The following is a 22,472-nucleotide window of genomic DNA, read 5'->3' on the forward strand; positions in this document are numbered from 1 at the left end:
TACCTCAAAAAGCAAGATTCTTATGAAAGGCTGAACTTGACGGTATTAATTACCACAAAGCCACAAGCTCCACCATTAGAGTGTAAACTCCTTGCAGACAGGGACCAGGTCACGTTCAGCACACGGTAAGGACTTAATAAAGGTTTGCTGAACAAATGGATGAACTCTCTCTACCGAGTCCTTAGCTGTCAAACGCACGCTGTTTGGCCGTGCACGGTCTATGGGGTTTTGGTTGAATCCTCAAATCTCTTTTTTGTTCGGGAATTTAAAAAATATATTAAAAAATTGACATCCAAAGAAGTTAAGCAAATTTTCTAAGGCCAGACGGCTACTTAAGGAACCAAGTCAGGATTAGAACCAGGTTTGTTGGATTCCAAACGCCTCCATTACAAGATGAATCAGAGTGACTAGATCAATGCATGATCTGAATTTCATTTCAGGTGAGGCTTAAAGGGGAAGTGGGGATTTTGACAGGTATTAATTAATATTTTACAGAAGCATAAGAAATCTCAAGGGTACCTTATTTTGCTAAGTATGATACCGTTTATCACTGTTGTGGGTTTTTTTTAATGGCCCATGGAGGCCTAATATTAAACAAACCCATACTTTCCAATCAAAATATATCAACACAGTCTCCCCCCTCCCAAGATGGAGTTTCAGCAGGCTCACTTTTGGGGACTTTTGATTAGTCAGCATTTATTAAATGTCCACTGGGTTTCAAAAGAAGTCAGAAGCATATCTGACCTCAAGAAGCTCACAAGGCAAAGGAGATTCTTCTTTTAAAACTGCCCCTTTGACTGATGCCGGGGAGGGGAGATGCTGACTTGGTAGCTGACCATCTACAATGGACGAGGTTGGATTCTGGTCCCCACGCTCCCACACTTTATGCCTTGCCTAAGCAGGCTTTGTAAGGTTCCTTGGGATTTGCAGACTTGCACAGCCCAGTCTACAAAGACGCCTTTGGGAACCACTGTGGTCCTAAGAGGTAGTTAGGGGAGGAGACGTCCCAGTGGTTTCTTATACTCCATTGTTTTGCAAACCAGAGAAGGCTAAAGGCACAGCAGAAGTTAGGAGAGTCAGAGCTCTACTTAATGAACATACGGATTTAAACACATGTAGCTTCTGCATTTAGAAGCAACAGAAATCTATCTGTGAAATGCAGCATATATTTTTCAAAAAAAATACATTTGCAGCACAGTCACCCTGAAGACCCCGGCGACGGTCTGGGTGCTACAGGGAGTAGCCCCCCTCTTTCCACCCTCCAGCCCACCGATTAGCCCCATTAGCAGATGACAAATGACTTGGGTGACCTTGGTCCAGTCCCCAGTAGACCAGTGCACAAAGGATTCAGCCTCCGTCTCTAGCAATTGTCTTTTCCTTTGGCAGCTCCCCTGGGAGGTCAAAGCTCCAGCAAAGCATCCTCCCTGGAACTGCCCATCTGCTCTGTGGTCCTCCTCCAGGAAGTTCCTATACAGAGAGGCTGCCGGGATGGCTCCAGCTTTCAGGACAGGCAGAGGTGGTGAATATCCACCTATGCCACTGAACTAGCACATTGATGACGACGATGAAGACCCTTTCAGTGAAGTTTACTATGTGCAAGGGGCTCCCTGAGAGATTTCCAGGTGTATCATCTCCTGGGATCCTCACAACAACCCAGAAACATAGGTATTATTATTATTTCCATTTTAAAGATGATAAAACTGAGGCTTAGTGAGGTTATGTACTTTGCTCAAGGTCACACACAGTAAGTGGCAAGGCTGGGACTTGAACTCACAATGGTTTGATTCCAAAGCCTCTTACCCATTGTGGTAACCAGCCAGCTCCTGCTACCCTACATCCCTCTTGATCCATTTCTTCTGAATTTGTGGTGCTGTACGCTCACAGAATACAAATTTACTTTCAAGTTAAATCCTCGCAACATGGGAATCCCTCAGTGGATTATCTACACCAAAGCATCTTCCTGATGGCAGGGATTACCCACATGGAATTGAGGTTCGCTTCCAAGTGACCTGCTGGTAGGGACTCGGGGGGCAGAGTTCAATTCCTTTCCTCACCACTTATATACTGAGTGACCTTGGGCAAGGCCTTAGCTCATCTAAAAACCAAGGATAATCCACACTAGTACCTCACAGGATTGTTGAGAAGGTTTAAAAATGTAATCCACCTCAACAAAGGACACCACTTTGTAGGTATGTAGTCAAGTATAATAAAAATTAAAGGTGCTTAGCACAATTCCTGGAACATAATAAGCACTAAAAAACCAGAGCTAGTTTTATTTCTTCACAAAGTCCCCAAATCAAATTTTCACAGTCCATTTTAGCCAGAGATATTCTCTCTCCTTTGAACTTCTAAAGGATGTTAAAACTTCTCTTAGAAATTCCCTTTCCAACTTGTATTATGTAATTTATGCACATAATGTTTTCTCCTCTTTCAAAAAAATATTAGGTGAGAGCCTATTAGGTACCAGGCACTACCAAATGACTCTGCATTCACCATTGCATTCCAACCTCAAAGTGAGCTAGACTCTACTGTACTGTGCTGTTTTTCAGATGGGGAAACTGAGGCCCAGGGAGGTTAAATAACTCGCCCAGGGCACATAGTAAGCAGGCAGTGAGGCGAGGACTCAATTCCAGGCCATCCACTCTGCAGCCTGGACTTGTCACTGTTTGTTGCTATAAACGCGAGACTGTGAACATCCCAGATAAGGATCTAGGTCCCAACTACTGCCCACCTTCACCATCCGGCACAGTGATGTCCCATACTAGGGACTCGGTAAGTATTGTAGAAAGAAGGGGAAAGTTTCTGCAGTTACACAGTCACGAGTTTCCTCTGACAACACGTGCCCAAAGTCTACACAGCAGGGCTCCCTCATGGACTGGCCGAGACCCAGGAAACCTATCCCAGCTTCCCGCTGGGAACACGGGGGCGGGCAAAGTGGATATTTTGCCAATAATAACAATGATGATAATTACAGTAATGATCACACCCCACACTCGTCGGTCGCTTCTGCTACGCTGCGCGCTGCTATCTGCGCCTTCCATGAATGCACACGTTTAATAACCTCAGCAGCTCTCTGAAGTGGGTACTCTTATCAGCCCCAGTTTACGCCTGAGGAAACTTTCAATTTAAATAGAAGTTTTGGAGCTTCAAACAATTTCAAAGTTATCTAATTTTTCCGCTACGCTTATAATTTAGGGAGAAGCAGATGGCACACTTGCGGAGACAGCACACATACACATATAGATGTATGCATATATACATAGATCTTTACCATTACACAAATGGGCAAACTGACACTTAGGGTAAGGGTTGCAGTAAATTGATCTGAGGAGCTGATCAGATCAGAATAAGCAAATCCATCGAGTCAGAAAGCGGTTAAGTGTTTGCCATGAGTATGGGGGCGAGGGAAGGTGAGTGACTGCTTAACGGTACAGGGTATCTTTTCGAGGTTGATTAGAAAGTTCTGCAACTAGATAGTGGTGATGGTTGCACAACATTGTGAATGTACTTAATACCACTAAATTGTATACTTTGAAATGGTTGAAATGTTAAATTCTGTGTTATGAGTATTTTACCACAATAAAAATAGTGCCTTTTTCATCGTACATGGGGTAAAATCCAGATTCTTTATCTTGGTTTACAAGAATCTTCCAAATCTGTCCTCTCCACCTGCACACTCACTCTCATTCTCTCTCAGCTCCCACTGTTCACTTCTCCCATCACACCCAGACCTGGAGTGTGGCTACTCCCCCTCCGAGGCATGCATCACCCCGCCGCATCTTTACTCCTGCAGGAAGCCCCGCCCAGACCCCCTCGTACACTTTCTGTGCCAAGAGAAGACCCACTTGTCCTTCAGGACTCAACTCAAGCACAGCCTCCTGTGACGTCTGCAACTGAGACCTCACTTCCACCCGGGCAAAGTGTCCCTTGTTGACACTTTTACACACCTTGCAGGTACGACTATCATGGTACTCATCACAGTGTACTGTAATATAGGCTTTCAGACTAGAGAGGAGCACTTAATGCTGGTTAAAAATGTAGGCTTTGGGGGTCACTGGGACACTGTTCAAATCTTAACTCTACCTGCTGTGTGAGCATGGACAAATTAGTTAATCACTTTGAGCCTCAGTCGCGTCGTTTGTAAAAAGAGGGCTAATAGTAATACTTGATGTGAGGGTGAAACACAGAAATACATAGATAGCTTTGAGAACGGTGCCTTGCCCTTCCGAAGCACCCAGTAAATGTTAGTGTCATTATTATCCCCTTCGTCACCATCATCCTCCCTCGGCCCCAGTAGCTTACGAGCTCCATGAGCCCAGCACAGGACCTGCCATAGAGCACACACGGGGCAATATTCCAGTGTTTCCACGGACATGAGCTATACACCTTACCAACCAGATCATGCAGCCCAAGTAAAACTGACCAATTAGTGGGAAGCCAGTGCTGGACTCAGCAGTCACATCTCGGCACTTAAGGACTTTCTTTGCTTCACAACGAGAGCTTGAAATATCAGTAGGCAAGCTATAAATAATGGGAAAAAAAATAATGCAGAATTTAACTGAGGGTTTGTGAGTGCATCAGCGGGGCTCTCTCTCCCGGGGAGGATTATGCAGGAGCTGTCGGAGATAAGACTTTGGTCGGGCGTATGTAAGGGGAGCGCAGATAGCAGTGGGCACTCAGGGAGTCCCTTCTGCCACCACCAAACGGGCAACCTCATAGATCAAACCACAGGATAAATGAGGACATTAAGGCTTCACACACTCTGGGATTTGTATTTGAAATGCCAAGATTCCTACTTAAACTAGCCCCTCCTTGAATGATTTTTTTGCTGTTGCTTTCAAAAGAAGTCACTCTTTGGCACCACAGGTCTTCAGTGGGAGGCTTTGGGCCATACTTTTCAATACTCACAGCTGATATTTATGGAATCCTTAGCACATGTGTGCCAAACACTTAACACAGGGCTTCACGTATATTAACCCACTTAATCTTTATATAAAAACCCTGTAAGGTACGAACTATTATCAGCCCTGTTACATAGATGTATGTGAACCAACAAGATGACATGCTAGGAGGTGGTGGCATTGGTAGTTAAACTCAGGAATCTGAGTCCAGCTGAAGGAATGCAGTCATACAAACAAGGCTGTTGTCTCGCAGGGTCCTTGAGAGACTAAAGAGAAACAAAATGGGAAGTTCTAACATCCACAGTGGCTCATGACACCAACAGAATGACCAAAGGTATGAGCCATCTTATCCCCTGAACTTGTAAGAGGCAGCTCAAACAGCCCTCTGAGGAGCTGGCTGAAGAGTGAATAGCTATCTGATGGACACCCACCACTATATCACAAATGGTTGGGAGAAAAATAAATGCAAATGAAGCCACGGGGGCAGAAAACCAGCCTTCCCAAGTGTATCTTGCCTGCATTGAAATGCCCTGATTCTACCTCTGAGCTTAATATTTCATGAGAAAGGCAACACTGAGATCGCCACTCCAAGAAACCCAGGGGAGGACAATCAGGATGACAAATGCAACCCTCCCCCTCGTATCTCAGAAATGCCGGGAGGTGTGGGTGATGGGCTGAAATACCTAAACAAACCAGAGAGTGAGCCTGTGGCTGAGGCTGATTAATGGGTAGAGGGGTCCAGCCCTCACCTTTATTTACATTGCTTGGAGCACATAAACCCCAAGAAAATTTAGTGTTTTAATTTGGGCATCTGGCTTGTGCTTTTCTTCTCTTCTCTTCTCCTCTCTTCCCCCCCTCCCTCCCTCCCTTCCATTAATGCGCAGATACTATAAGGCTGCAGAGTCACCGGCTTATATTATCTCTGCTTAAGCCAGGAAAGACAATATTCCCCAAACTAAACAATCTAAGATATTCTTTAAGGTGGACCTGATTGACTTGGCGATACTGCTAAAGGTCACCAAGTGTAGAAGTTCAGAAACGGGAGGGCCTTTAGCCAGGTCTCATCCAGCGGGCTCATTCTGACCGATCCAATGTCCCAGCCCCTGAGCGGCCGTCTGGGACACCTCTCCCAAGTTGTGGAGGTGGAGGTGGGAGTGCAGGACCCGGGTCTTTGGTCAGACAGTTGGCATCGCAAGTCGGGGCAGAGGTTGGAGCTTCCCTTTTTGTCACTCTTTAGGCTCGGGTACAGTCAGGGCTAGCATCCAGTCCTCTTGGTTCCCCAGTGGGTCCTTCCCCCTCTGCTCTTTTCTCCTTCGGCTTCCGCCAGAAGGCGAGCACCTTACACATCCTAGTATCCTAGTGCCAAGGACCCGGCCTCATCAATCAGAAAACGCGCCTAGTGGAGGCTAAGCGAGCAAGTAAACAAAGAACAGCCTAGACCCACCCCGGGGCCTGCTGGGAGGCCGTACATGTACGCACGTTGATGGCACCAGTTTACGACCTTTACGACATTTCTGGAGGACTTTACGACATTCCTGGAGGACGTGCCAAGTGCCAGGCGGTGTGCTCGGCTCTCCAACACACCCTCTCCTGTGACCTCACAGCTCTGGGATGTCGGGATTAGTGTTATCCCTGGGGGCAAACTGGGGCCTAGACTGCAAAGCAGCTTGCCCACCACACACAGCTAACACGTGTTAAGAGAACAGGCTATGCATCCAAGCAAGGGACTCGAGATTTCTGTCCTACGCTATAAACGCTGAACTTACCTGTGTCAGCATCTTAATTTGTTCAAGTCATTACAGTGAAAGCCAGTGAGACGCTTTCCTAGTCATTACTATCTTCTCAACTTTCTCTCCGTTGTACCCAAATGACAGCATACTGTTACTGCTAAACTTTTGTCTTCAATGGCCCATCTGAATGCAAAACACAAGAAAGGGAAGATCACATTTGGTGTTCTTCCTATTTTTTTCTCCCGAACTTCTAAACCCAGTGTGGGAGTAGCTTTTCCAACACGCCTGGCAGATGGTCATCTAGGCTCTGATGATGACCACATCCCTCTGGACAGCTCTCCTGTGAGCCAAAACTTGCCTCTCTCTGATGTTCCCGCCTAAGTCCCTGGTGGCCCACCAGCTAAATATTAACCAAACACAAAAGAAAAGAAATGAAAACCATCTACTGGGTCTTCCAGTTGATTTTAATTGCAGGTAATAAACCACTGTTAAAGGGAAGGTTTATAATAAGAAGGTGCCTATTAGCTTAGGGTGTTTGCAGTGGAACAGTGAAATGATTTTGTGAATGCCATCTTCTCTAATAAATCTGAATGCTACTGGAGAGATTAGGCCATTATCCAGCGCTGGCATAAATAGAAAATGATATGATGGATCACATGCTTGAGGGGTTTTAGGAGTTAGCCGGAGATGGGGCAGGATGACACTAGTTAGCGATGGCAGTTGGCCAATCAAATCATATTGCCCGAAATCTAGTTTAGGGCCAGTTTTGTTATTCTGACTATAACCGGTGTTTTCCAATATCCATACCAGGAAGTCACCATAGAAATTTCTGCCTAAATAAAGAAGGGTTTTCTTAAAGCCAAGGGTCCAAATCATAGATTTATCTGATTGTGTCACAGCGAGGCAGAGCTGAGTTTGAGGAAAAGAAGAACCCCTTAAAATCAGAAGACTCAAGGCCTGGGGCTGTAGCCATAATTTTCCAAGGCACTTATTGAGCACCTAACTGCACATGGCATTGCTGAGAGCCGCATTGCACAGGGCTGAACACACATGTCCAGATAGATGCATTCTGTAGCCACAGTCCCAAGCTGTGGGCCACAGAGAGTCTGGGTGGCCAGAGAGAGTGACTTAGAGGAAGTCCAAAATCCACATGTCTCCAATGTGCCGCCTGTGGACAGAATGAAGCATTTTTATTGCATGTATGTGCCATTATCTTTTTTTTTTTTTAAAAGGGTCATGCACTTGTTAAAAGTGCTTTAAATGTATTTTTATTTTTTTATTTTATTTTTTAATTTTTTTAACATTTTTATTGGAGTATAATTGCTTTACAATGGTGTGTTAGTTTCTGCTTTATAACAAAGTGAATCAGTTATACATATACATATGTTCCCATATCTCCTCCCTCTTGCATCTCCCTCCCTCCCACCCTTCCTATCCCACCCCTCTAGGTGGTCACAAAGCACCGAGCTGATCTCCCTGTGCTATGCAGTTGCTTCCCACTAGAGTGAAGTAAGTCAGAAAGAGAAAAACAAATACAGTATGCTAACACATATATACGGAATCTAAGAAGAAAAAAAAAAGGTCATGAAGAACCTAGTGGTAAGACGGGAATAAAGACACAGACCTACTAGAGAATGGACTTGAGGATATGGGAAGGGGGAAGGGTAAGCTGTGACAAAGTGAGAGAGTGGCATGGACATATATACACTACCAAACGTAAAATAGATAGTATGTGCCATTATCTTTCAAATATATGCAGATGCAGAAGAAGCAGCTGCTTAAGAATGTTACTGAATTCAATGCATTCTTTTGCATTTATGTATTTTCCCAGAGAAATAGATAAAAAATATAACTGCTAATATGTAGGGGACAGAATTCACTGAAAATCTCTCTCTTTATCTCTCTCTCTCTCCATCATTAAAAAGAATATATGTAAAAATATGGATGGCAGGGCTTCCCTGGTGGCTCAGTGGTTGAGAATCCGCCTGCCAATGCAGGGGACACGGGTTCGAGCCCTGGTCTGGGAAGATCCCACATGCCGCGGAGCAACTAGGCCCGTGAGCCACAACTACTGAGCCTGCGCGTCTGGAGCCTGTGCTCCGCAACAAGAGAGGCCGTGATAGCGAGAGGCCCGCGCACCGCGATGAAGAGTGGCCCCCGCTTGCCGCAACTAGCGAAAGCCCTCGCACAGAAATGAAGACCCAACACAGCCAAAAATAAATAAATAAACAAATAAAATTAAAAAAAAAAAACAAAAAAAACCCCACATACACATCCACATCAAGCTCTCCCCACACACATTGACTTGGACCACATGCTTCTCAAATTTAAAAAAAAAAAAAAAAAAAATGGATGGCAGAACATTAAATCCAGATGTAAACCAATGTTGGAATAGCCATCTTGGCTAAAGTTTAAACCATTGAAAACTGGCTCCTGGCTAATGTGAGAAGCGTGTGCATGCTCACAAGGGAAGTGATAATTTTGTTGATACTAGTTTGGGTACCTTATTATCTGTTTCATCTGAATACCACCTACCACCCCAGCCTGCCAGCCTTTGTGAGTTAAGCTTTTCAGTCCTTAACCCTCCCTGTCCATTCTTGTTGCAGACATCTGTATGATTTCTCATATGAACCATTTATGGATTCTGACCGTAACCTCAAATACAAGTCTAGGTACATGTGTGTTTAAAGGGCTGGAAAGCATTCTCAGCAGGACATCATAAGAAGTCTGGCTCCTCCCAGGGGAAAGGCCTCTAAGCAACACAGAGATATCAGGAGAAAGACCTGGGATCTGGGGAAAAAACGTCCAATCTTGCCTATGGGGGACAGAAATCAGCTGGAGAAATAAAGAGAATTTCATTCCAAGGTGGGAGAATTCAGAGTTCAATAATATACTATGCTATTAATAATGAAGAGTTCTATCTATTGAATCCCAAAGTCCACCAAGCTTTGTGCCAGGCACACTATGTGTTATTCCATTAACCCAGGGAGTAATTTTCCCCCCAGGAAAAAACACTGGGCAATGTCTAAAGACTTTTTCGGTTGTCACGTTATAGGGGTGCTATGAGCATCTAGCGGTGTAGACCAGGGATGCTGCTAAACATTTAAAAACGCACAAGTCAGCCCCCACGCAAAGAATTTTCTGGCCCAGAATGTCAACAGTGCTGAGGCTGAGAAACCCTGCACTAAACCATCCTAATCACTCTAGAAAGGAGGAATTATTGGCCTCGTTATAGAGGAGGAAACTGAGAGCTGTAATGTCCCACAACCCAAGTCATATCGCCCGGATCTGGATCGGATCTGTTTCACTCCCTTAAATCCAGGTATCTGCTGTATTATCTTGAAGATGGAAATGACCTCCTCATTTCCTAAATAAGGAAACTGAGGCTCAGATGCCAAGTGTCTCGCTCTGTATCTCACTGCTACTGGTGATTCTTTGTCCCTTCACAGTTCAAGGTCTGTGATGATGACTAATCACAAATGACTTCACCTCAAACCGTGAAGCTGCCAACAAATGTCTCTTTCTCTTGTCCGTTAACCATTACACCCCTAGTAATTAACTTCTTGTTTCTGCTCCTTTAACACTGTAATCTGGTGGTTTTATTGCTCACGTCTAATTCACTAGCTTAATCAATCATTATTAAGCTCCTTCTGTATGCTAAGCACTGTAAAGGTGTGGGATATAAATGGGTCAGAAGGCAAATGGAAGGGAACTGCAAGTTCAGGGGTTGGCAAATTACAGCCCAAGGAGTGCCTGTTTTTGTAAATAAAGTTTTATTGGAACACAGCTACGCCCATTCATTTACTTATTGTCTATGGCTGCTTTCACATTACAGCAGCAGAGTTGAGGAATTATGACAGATATCCTATGGTCCCCAAAGCCTACAATATTTACTATCTGGTCCTTGACAGAAAAAGTTTGCCAACTCCTACACTAGCTCCATCATTCAAGCCACAAGAGCAAGCACTGAAGTGAACTCCCAACTGAATCAAGAAGCACTTTCTTTCATCTCCCTGTGCAGCTATAATATCTGTTGGCAGTGGCGGGAATCCTAAGTGTTTAATGCTAATACACATCTAAAACTCAAAAACACTGGGTAATGTCTAAAGACTTTTTCAGTTGTCACATTGTAGGGGTACTACGAGCAAACATTTTGATCCTTAAAAATACTTTCTGATCTTCTAGAGCCTATTATAAATAGATCTTCAAATGCATTTCAAATGTATATTATTTCTATTTTGCTATCAGAGGTTTGGGAAGCCTTTAGCGACTGTTCCTCGTCACACTGAAATGAAACAGAGATCAGAGTCCCAGCCAATAGATTAGCTGCTTAGGTGTCAGTTGACTACAGCGGGTTGTCTGCTGCGCTACAGAGGCCTCCGGGTTGATACTTCCTCTCCACTCTCCTTGGGTGCACAGCAAAAGACCCCATTCTGATTTTCCCTGAGTTTTCTGCCACACTGTTGGACTTCGGTCTGTGGATGAGATTCCACTGATCTGAGTACAAGGTCTAGATGTGAACTTGGAGTAGCAGGAGGTCCACCAACTATATAGGCAGTTACAGCCACAACAGCATTGAGAACATGTGCCTACACAGCCAACAGTTTAGGTGGACAATTTAAACCAACATGTTTTGGATGGATGTTAACTCAAAGACTCTGATAAAAGAGATCCTAAAGGTTTCAAAGTGTCTCCCTGAAGGGGCAGTGAAGAGAGAGAAATTAGGCAGATTTACTGTGACGGCTACATCCTGCCCCCGACACTCAGAGAGTATACACATCCACATGCTAAGACCATAGGTCCCCTCACAGACGTGCTTCCCGTATTCAAAAATCCTAAATGACGGTGGTGTCAGGTGGAAAAAATTGTCCTCCATACGAAAGTCATTCCCAGATCCAATAAGACAATCAGGAAGTTCCCCGGGTGCAAACCTGCTCCGGTTTACAGGTCCCTAACTGTTTTTAAGGGAGGCCAGAAGAAGAGAAACGCTACGTTCAGGCATGAATAAGATAGATCATTGAAAGAGAAGTCAAATGACTGAAAACCCCACGGAGAGGATGAAAGAATTTAGTGTAAAAAATAAGATTAAATCTGTAAAACTGGATTGTCCCTTTACCATGGGTAGACACTGGACATGGGAGCTCAGAGTATGAGAGCACAGTCTTGGGGTGATGGTGTCACCATCCAGGTCTTACAAGACAGCATGGCCCATGCTCAAGAGGGCTTGGCCAAGGCAAGGTCAGATCTCACCTAATCATAAGTTCCAGGGCAGCCCTCTGCCACCATTGTGCAGTCACAGTGGGATCTTGCAGTGAGAGAAAGAGAGGAGAAATTGGTTCAATGACAAGCTCAACAATCTTGAACAAATCAGTTTAAATCACTGTCCCTCAGTTTCCTTATCTGAGAAATAGATTGCTGTGTCTACTTCAATTCCATCCTATGGGCCAGTTGGTAGGATCCACAGAGACAATGCCTGTGCAAGTCTCCGTATACTGCAAAGATCTGCAATGATCTACAAAGATCTGGGTAGTGATATACTCTAGTGCTTCCCTAGTGCCTCCTGGGTGCAAAGGAAAGAAGAGTGGATAAAAGCAGCAGAACCCTGGAAAAAGGATTCTGAGCATTGGCTTTGTGAACTGAGGATGCTAGACCAAGCTTTTGCTTTAGAGGCAAGGTGATAACACTGAAAGTGTTGAAGGGTGGATTTTGAGTTATCCCATGGTGGAACCAACCCATGAATCGACCAGCTGAGTTTTAACAAGGTTCTATTCTATTGGTCCATGATAATGACCCACACTGTAGAAAAGCTGACCAGAAATAACGATCCTTCTCCAGAGGACTTCCATTAAGACTTGAACATGCCTCCTTGCAGGGCTGCCTGGTACCAAGTCAAATTGTGAACAGAGCAATCCGAGCACGTCTGCTAGCTAATGGGCTAACAGTCTCTACAAAATGGCAGCCAGGCCTTGCCTTTCTGTTAACTCCCAAATCTAAAGCTGTGTCGAAAAATATTCCCAGTTTTTTCTTGCTTCGCATGGTAAACCTTGTAGGAACAGGAAAAGCAATCTACTTGATGAATGCATTAATTAAGATAATCAGTATACATATAATCACAGGTCAGTTCTCCCCAGCCATCATTCATCAAGCTCTATGGTGCCACAATTGCACTCTCCAGGGTCAGTATCAAATTTCTAAATTTCATACCTTGCTATCGTCAGGAAATGGTGAGCACAGAATTTCAAATGGCAAGAATGAGGGGGAAAGGGTGACATAAATCCCACTGTGTTCCAAGTTGCACTTACTGAATTAAAGACACCATCCTCAATGGTTTAAAAAAAATTCAAGTTAATCAAGGAAAATGAACTAATTCATTTGTTGCAGCTGACAAGAAGCCCCAGCCTTGGCCAGGAAGATAATATATACAAGGGGTGAGCTTACTTTGAAAGATACAGAGCTATACCTGCATTGAAATTCATATCTTTTCTTGTTCTATTTGGAGAAAAAAACCCAACTATTATTCAGGGTCTAAACCCTGTATCATCCACATCTTCTTTCTCCTTAAGAAATGCTCTTTGAGGGAGAAGGTCCCAGCCAGCAGCTATTCTCTGCAGTATCCAATCCCAACCTACCCCCAAAGGTGCACTCTAATAATCTCTCATGGGCAGTTTAACCTTAGTAGAGAATTTAATGTATTTTCCCAGCATGCTTTTCTTACATATTGCCACTGTCATGTACATCTGTGAAGGCTTCTGTATTTGTCACTTCATCATCTATTTTCCCATTACACCTGTCTAGACCTTTATTATAAAATGTAATTATACTTCCATGTCAGTCACACCTACTAGCCTACGAGCTCCAAGATAACTTGCTCCATATCTTATTAAATCTGTGGTCCCTGAACCTATGTGCTCAATCTCTCAAGCTAGATGGAGACAGAGAGAAGAAAGGAGGAAAGGAAGAAAAGAAAAAAGAAGGGGAGTGGGAGGGTTGGTCTGTAAGCAAAAAGACAAAGCCATCCTCCTGGCATGTCTCTGTGCTGCCTGGCACAATATCTCAATATTCTTTTTTTTTTTTAATTTATTTTTGGCTGTGTTGGGTCTTCGTTTCTGCATGTGGGCTTTCTCTAGTTGTGGCGAGAAGGGGCTACTCTCCGTTGCGGTGCACGGGCTTCTCATTGCGGTGGCTTCTCTTGTTGCAGAGTATGGGCTCTAGGCACACGGGCTTCAGTAGTTGCAGCACGTGGGCTCAGTAGTTGCAGCACGCAGGCCCTAGAGTGCATGGGCTTCAGTAGTTGTGGCACATAGGCTCAGTAGTTGCGGTGCGCAGGCTTAGTTGCTCTGCGGCATGTGGCATCTTCCTGGACCAGGGATTGAACGATTGAACCCGTGTCCCCTGCACTGGCAGGTAGATTCTTAACTACCACGCCACTAGGGTAGACCCCAATATTCTTGCTGTAGTGAAGCAGGTGGGCTCCAGGGTCAGCTGAACCTGTGTTCCAATCCAGCAGAAGACCACTGTCTAGATCTTGGAAAAGCAACTAAACCTTTCTAAGCCTCGGTTTCTTCATCTGTAGAATGGAGGTGAGAACATTATCTAACTCGCTGTGATAGGAAAGTCAGATGGGAAAATGTCATCAATCACACCCCACAGAGTCTGGGAAAGTCCAGAAAAAAAAAAAAAAAAAGCCTCAACAGATGCTGGCTATTGCTATCACTATCCTCTTGGATAATCTTCACAGTCTCTGCAGCTCCCCAGTTCTGATCCTGCAACATCCCTTTTCCTAAAAATGAGTCAACCCCCTGCTAAGAAGCTCTGGGGGCCACTGTCCCCTTTCCATGAAACTTTCAGTCCTCTCTGTGACTCCCTCCAGCTGAAGCCCAGCAGCAAGGCAGAGAGAAGGGAGATTCTCACATGTGAACATGGCTCGGCCACTGAACTGCCCTCTTACCTCTGGCCAGACACCAGTCCTTCCTGGCTACAGACTCTCTGGCAGTGACAAAGCATCTTTCGTACGGGGGAGCGCTGAGGATTTATGATCAATGACTTAGTGTCTGACATGCAAATCCTAACTATAATTGCCACAACGCCAGCTTTAGAACAAAAATGATTTCTTGGGCAGGAATGGGAAAAACTATGCAAAGCTGTACAGCATCCTGGCTGGGACAGCAGGGAGTCTCTGGAGGCACGTTTACTTGGGTTTATATCCTGGCTCTGCCACTCACTAGCTTGGTGACACTGGGCAAGTCACATAACCTTCCTGGGCCTCAATTTTCTCATCTGTAAGGTGGCCAACCCAGGACTTACCTCAGAAGGTAGTTAAAAGGATTAATTGAGATAATACAGGGAAAGGGTTTAGAACAGTGTTGACCTATGGCAAATAAACACAATTAAAACCATCTGTCATTAAACCAATGATCTTCATGTAAAACACGACAAGTCGACCGAATTCCGCACACTCTGTAATTTAAAAATCATGGATTCATTCATTCAGTCACTCAGTCAACAACTATTTACTGAGCTCTTGCTATGTGCCAGGCACTGTTCTAGGTGCTGTGAATGGAGCAGAAGACAAACAGATGAAACTCTCTGGTCTCACAGAGGCGCCATCCTAAGACTCACAACTGGGGCCTCCTCTAATGCCTGGCATACAAAGTGGTTCTCAGCCAGGGATGACGTGGCCCCCAATGGACATTTGGCAACATCTGGAGACATTTTTGGTTGTTACAACTGGGGTGTGGAAGGTTCTACTGGCATCTAGTGGGCAGAGGCCAGGCATGCTGCTAAACATCCTACAATGCACACAATGCCTCCCCCCCAACAAAGAATTATCCTGCAGATGACAACAGTGCCAAGACTGGGAAACCCTAGTGTAAAGGAATCTGTGAGTAGTTATAGGTCTTTTGTTGGGCGTGGTCTTGGGCCACTGGGGGCCACCGAGGCCACTGGGAGAGAACTCGGAAAAGGGAAAGATATGGGTAGGAGGGAGAATAATAGGACCACAGGATACCAGCTTTGCCTGGAATCATCCTTCCCAAGAGAGAATGCATACAAAGTCTGAGAAGTAGGAGGCCCCAACGCCAGGATCAGTATGGTTCTTTTCGTTGGTGACAGGTGACCCTTGGGTTGCTCACCTTGCAAGCAGGACCCAATTCCCTCTTTGTCAGTTAACCTCACACCTAAGGGAGAGGTACTCCTGCTTCCCGATGATTTCATATAAGGTCCCAGAAATTATCATCAGTTTAGGAAAACATTAATTAAGAATGGAGACAAGCCTACAGCTCCGTCAACCTTCTTAATGAACAAACCGAAAGATATTTCTGATTTAGGAGACAATACAGGTTTAAACAGCGGAGAGCCCCGGTGGGTTTGAATTCCTGGATCAGTCACTACCAGCCGAGTGACCCTGGGCATCAAAGTGAGATGAGTAAGAGCATGGACTCCGGAGCCAGAGCCTGGTCACTTAATGGCCCTTTGGCAAGTAATAGATCATTTTTGCGCCTCGGTTTTCTCATACGTAAAATGGGTACAATGATACCTGCCTTATAAGTCATTACAAAAATTAAATGCATTAATTCAGAGAAGCACGTAGAACAGTACCTAGCTCCGAGCAAGACTATGTCAAAGCTTGCTGTCATCATCACCATCGTTGTCATTACTATGTCATGGTAGACAGGTGACTTAACCTCTCTGAGTCCCAGTCAGTTTCCTCTTTTCAAAAATGGGCACAACAGTTGTCACTTAATTGGGCTCCAGATACAATTATGCATGTTAAGCACTCGGGAAAATACTTGACATGTTGAAAGTCCTTATCGTTATTATTTATTGAAAAGTTTGACAAAGCACTGAAACTAGTTCTAATTTAGTCCTACATTACACTATTCACCTTCACTGAAAAGAAAATTACATGGTATCAGGATGGTTCCAGAACCCCCAGTGTCTTGTGATGTACCCAAGAGGTGAGCTCCGAGAGCCATAATGAAGTGCCGAAGGTGAGTGTAAAATATTAGCTCTGGACCCACCTTCCTTTAGAGGGCACTTTGCTCTTAATGATTCACATTACTTCAAACAATCTGTAGAGCTGAGACAATATTGGGAATGGAAGGCCTTTACATCCCCTTCACTCCAGCGCTTGCTCTGGTGGAAGAGGAGAGAAGGGGTAGGAGCTGGGCGGGAAGCCCCTCCTCCCATTTCTCTCCATCCTCCCAGCCTGACAGCCCATCACAGAAGGGGCAGAGGCCTCGGGGGCGCTTTGCTGGCAGACCTGCCTGTTACAAGCTCCATACGAGCTTTTGTGCTAGGGTCTCAACTCATTGGAGGGTGAAGGGGACAGGGGCTTTTCAGAAGTCTAACCCAAAGGTCCAGCAAGGCCAAGTCAACAAAGATACTAAAACAAATTGAGAACCAATGATATCCCATCACACAGAAGCCACCTGCTCAAACAGTTGTTCTTGCCAAACTCATTAAAACTACATTCAGCTTCTTTCATGTTTCTAGCAGCTCAGGATTTCAAGGGGGTAAGCAAGAATGCCCACAGAGCACAGCCTGGAGTCTGCCACCGAGATCTGAGGTTGCATCAAACAAGCAAGAATGTTCTGGTCTCATCCAACCACATGGGGAAGAAGAAGAGATTCCTTTGCCTGATCTCCCTCCAGCTTCTCCACAGTCAAGATGGGTCTGGCAGGGGACCTTGAGGATGGTGACATGAGCCAGTGGGACGCTTACCTGCCCTGAATTGTCAGGTACAATCTGCGGCAATGGATGGTCACCCTCTTGGCTTCAGGGAAGCTGTCTTTTCCTAAATGATTCTGCCTGAACCCTCTTTGCCTGCATTTCCGATGACTAGGACATTGCAATGACTGCTGTTGGTGGCATCCCTTGTCAACCCATGTGTTACTCACCCTAATATCCAGCCCAAACAGTATGGACTAATTTTCATTTACAAGATCACTTACAAACCCATTCCCTGGCCTCAGCGGGCAGAACGAGTTCCATTCTTGCCTGATGGATGGCAGGGGGTGAGAAGCCAAGCACTAATGCTCACACAAACCAATACTGGAAAAGGTCTGAAAAGCACTGAGAAATTCATGTTGATTTCACTTGCCTTAGCTATATAACTCAGGAATAAATATAAATGAAACATGCAGTGAATATGGCCGGGACCCAGGCTTGACCTTCTGGGCCCCATATGACTTGCACGGTGAGCAGGAAATGTTTCAACGAGCACTCCCCACCTGCCAAGGCCATCTGCGAGATGCTCAATGGCAGCCAGGAAGTCGCAACTTATAAGCTACAGGATTCCTCAAAAGTGCCAGCAGTCTTGGGGAGTAGAGGGGAGATAGGCATGGGGAGAACATGCCTTGTCTTACACTGGGAGGATGTGTGACTAGCCTCCTATTATAAAAATCAGATTGGCTCAAACTTAGTATCAAAGAAGTTTTGAAAAGCCTCAGTAAATCCTGAAATGCTGGAAGTGTGAAATTAACCAGAACCAGAGACTTGACTTAAGGGGTCCTCCAAAGGCATTTTCCAAAGACAATGGAAAGACAGTAAATAATAGTCAATCAATAACTAATTTCAACCATGCTGTACTGATCTGTACGTAGTCTCTTTGTGACCATGCATGGTGATTTTCAGGAAGAATTTTGAAGTCCCATCTCATGACAGCCTACCAGATTAGGAAAAGACAGACAAGTCTCTTTCAGCCCGTTGATATGGCTGGAAAACCAAGCCATAGGTACTGGATGAGCTTTGTAACTCACAGGTGAGCTAACAGAAGGCCCCCGAGATTCTGCCACATTTTGTTCCATCCTCTCTGCCATGTGAAAATCCTCTTCTCAAAAAAGATAAACGTCTGCTTGGGAAAACAAGAGTATGTAGAGGCAGAACAAATTGGGAAGGGGATGCCAAAGGGGATGCTTTGATTTTGAAAAGCAACAGTGTCTAGCATCTCTGCACACTACTCACACATTCAATTCAGTCCCAAGGTAATTTCTACTTCACCAAAGAGTTTCCAGTGTTATAGTAATGCTAGATAAGAGCCATCAGACCTGAAGTAACAGCCTATTTTAATGCCTGGGGAGAAAAAAATAAAACTTGCATCTATTTATGGAAATTTACAAAGGTGTAAGAAAATGACACTTTTCCCCATCCCCATCTAACAAATGCAGTAAACAGTAAGTCCTCAACACCCAAGAAAGATGCCATGAGCATTTCCACTTACATAGGCATATAAATACAATTATTTCCTTAAAAAAACAAACCACAAAAATATTGGCAGTAGGTATACATCCTACTGGGCGTAGGTATTTTACGTTATATACAGTTAAACACCTATTTGAATTGGGTACGATGGAACTTAATTGTTTTATTTTATGCATAGCAAAGCGACCAATTGAATCTAATATTAGCCATTCATCAGATAAAACATTTTCAGAGAAACAAACTGCTATATTTTCCCTTCAAAGAATAGCAAGCATCTTAAACACATTTCCCAGAGATGTTACGCCGAGGAAAACAGCTTAGAAATGTGACTTTAAACAAATCCGTTCTCTGGCTACCGACAACAAGACAAATTTGAACAACTGCTTGGCTCTATTCTTTCCAAGGCTCCTTCTGTCCACCTGTCAAAGGCAGTTGTGACCCCACCAACCTAAGAGGCAGCTCTGGAGCCTTGAGATGTGCCACCTTGCGCGGATACCCTATGCTTCGCATGCCAGCATCCTCATTAGGGATTATCCGACTCACTTGAAGCAGGGAGAGAGGAGATGGGCTGGCTGCCAAGCGTTTCTTTCAACACAGATTCTGAAAGAAGATCCTGCAAAGTGCCGAAAGCCCAGATTTTCAGCAGTTCACTTTCTAGACTCTGTTACATAGCAACCATGCCAGCTCACAGAGGGTACCAACCAAGTTAATATTTTGTTTAAATGACACACTGCATTAACTCTCTAGGAAAACCCAAGTTTTCTTCATTAACTTACCTACTGTCAGATATCCTCACTGGAACCAAACATCCACTGGTGGATTGATGAGCTTCTTTAATTTATTAACTAAAATTTTTTTAACAAAAAATCTGAAAATGGATCTAACAGTTTCTCAGCAGGGAGAGCAAAAGGTGACTCTTCCCTGTAACCATTTGGGCTAATATTATTAAAAGGAAATTAGCATGCACTTAATATGTGCATAATGCCCTTTAGTTAAATGATGACTTATACAGTTGCGTTTTGAAAGGTACTCATTTCATTGAAAACCTTGATTTGAAAAGTGATAACTCAATAACACTAAATGCTCATAGGGTTTGAGCCCATTGACTTGCACCAACGCAGACAAAATTAAAACAGAAGACTAATTCGGAAGAATTAGGAACCCCCAGGAACTGAGCTTCTGTGAGCCTTCCTGGAGGTATATGACAAAGAAGCATGAGAAAGCCAATCAACCACACTTTGAAATTAACTTGAGCGAGCCCAGTGCTTTCCTTTAGGAATACGAAAGCACTAGCAAAAGAAACTACCAGACCACCTCTGCAGAAGGTTTCGGTTCCAGCAGAATGCTGCCACATGTCATGAGAACACAAAACAAAACAAAGCAAAATAAAAACAAAAACCCAAAACACTCACAGAGGCTAAATAATGTAAAAAGTACTGTATTGAGGAACTGTTGCCATATATAAGTAAATGATGCCCCACTGGATTTATATGGGGGTCTTGTTTTCTTTTCAACCATCACATTAGTTTAAATTGACATCAATTTAGAGGGATATGTGGCCAACCATCAAGCTGAGTTAAAATCTTCAACATTTTATTTTCTGATTATAAAATCATTAAACTCCCCCTAGTAAAGGTTTTGAAAAATACCAATGGTACACAGAGGAAAAATCAAAACCATCCTGCATCCAACCACCCACAGACAGCCCCTGGCCTGGGCAGGCATGTTTCTAAGAATATGAGGAAGCTGCTGGTTTTGTGTGTTTTTAGGGATATCAAGAAATCCAAAAGCCATTTTTCCATTTCCACAGCCTTGTGCATTTTTGTAGGAAAAAAGAAAAAGGAAACAGTCCCCTGTTGCTCCACTACAACAATTTAACCATCAGCCAAGTATCACAATTTCTAAGTTGAATGTGAAGATCATTGCGGCACCGACCTCCTTAGCATGCTCAGACTGCAACGAGACCCAGGACTCAGATAAAAGCCACTTAACTTTTCCTCTGCTGAGAAAGGGGTGGATGGTGGGAAATAAACTAGCATTGTTCAGTCCCCCTTACCATGGCTTTTGATTCTTAGCAAAATGCCAGTTCTGCGCTATTTCTTTAAGGTTGAAAGAGTCCCTGCCTATAAAAAGTAAAGCATGACCATGCAGTCTAACAACTTCCCTTTTTTGCCCAGGTGCCAGCAGAGAGCATCTTCCACACACAATGACGTAACAAGGGATAAATGACAGAATCACCAGATACCCACCTTGAAAACTGTGCAGCAAGCACCAGGCTCACAACACCTTCCCACCATGACGTCATGCTACTTTGGTACCAAATTACTGCCCCAAGATTCTTGACGGACTCCTGAAGTACCAAGTTAAGATCTGACTTGGAATTGAACAAACACTGCTAATGTTCAGGCTTAACATCTCACACCAAAAAAAAAAAAAAAAAGCACACCTACCCCAGGAAGGTAAAGAGGAAACAGAAGCTGATGGAGAGAAGGCATTAATATGAAAACAGACTCTCTCTCTCTCAACACTTCGGAGAAGCCTTTGAAATAACAACAAAACTAGAAAATCTTTCTAAGCCAGTGAGCCTTTGGTACCTCATACTTCATCAAGTGACATATTTACACAAGTGGCCCTCCTGGACTGGATATTTTTTCTGTCATGTTCTGGATTTCAGCAGTTTAGTTTACAATCAAATGATATTAATAACCGGTGACAACGTTTCTTAAAGGGCAATTAGGCGAAAAAAGAAAAGACATCCTGAAAATCCAGCCTACCCTTTTACTTTTTAATTCACAGAAACCAAACAGTATTTTTTTTTCTTTTTTTGGATGCTTCCTCCACCTTTAACCCATGCATGAGAGTTTCAGAGCTTCATCACTGTCAATGTCAACACAGACTGTCCTTTTTTCCCTCCTCCTAACTGCAAAGAGTCCCTTCAAGCGGCGGCTACCTGGAAATCCACCATCTACGCCTTCATTTCGCCAGGAGCCCATCACTCAGCCTTTGAGGTCTAAGATTTCCCCCCCCCCACCCCTGGAAAGTGCTCACAGTGTTTATATTTGCTGGAAATTTAAACTCCCTGCTGAGCACAGCATCTACTGTTGCATCGATATATTCCACTGCCTGCGCGATCTCAAATGGGGAGAAAATAAAGTCCAGATGCAATCGAGACAAGGGATTTGGCATCCGTGGAGAAAAGTGCAAACCAGTCCAATCCTCTACCCCAAACGCGGCAGCAGAGTCTGGAGCTCCCTCTCCGGGAGTCATTCCAAAGGAAGGAGCCTCCGGAACTGGGGGGGAGCTGTGGCATTCACCCCTGCCGCGGCTGAGGGCAAAGGCCCGGGCATGAAAAGTTTGCCCACGGAGCTGGGGGCTGTGTGCCATCTGAAGGGCGCTTTCTGCTGCCGGTGGGGACGCGCCGGCTGCGCCTCGCTCGCGCTGGCCAGGACAGGCGTGACCGTGTGAACCCGTGCACGTTGCGCCCGGGTGTTCCTTACTGACAGCAGCCTGCAACTCCCAGCAGGGGAGCAGCGCCGGCCACCGCCGGGCGGAAAGGGTTACAAGCCACAATGCAAGGCGGCTTCGCCGCGGCCGTGGGGGCACCGAGTCCCCGGCCCCCTCCGGGTCCGGGTCCTGCTCT

At 44.7% G+C, this 22,472-nt stretch overlaps 1 protein-coding gene across 1 annotated transcript in view; it reads right to left on the bottom strand.

Moving 5' to 3' along the window:
* Positions 1 to 22,472, bottom strand: part of KAZN (kazrin, periplakin interacting protein) — a 468,988-nt gene that overhangs the window by 445,915 nt on the left and 601 nt on the right. The gene's annotated exons all lie outside the window — the stretch shown is intronic.

This window comes from Balaenoptera physalus, assembly GCF_965194825.1.
Source record: "Balaenoptera physalus genome assembly, chromosome: 1".
Lineage (NCBI taxonomy): Eukaryota > Metazoa > Chordata > Mammalia > Artiodactyla > Balaenopteridae > Balaenoptera > Balaenoptera physalus.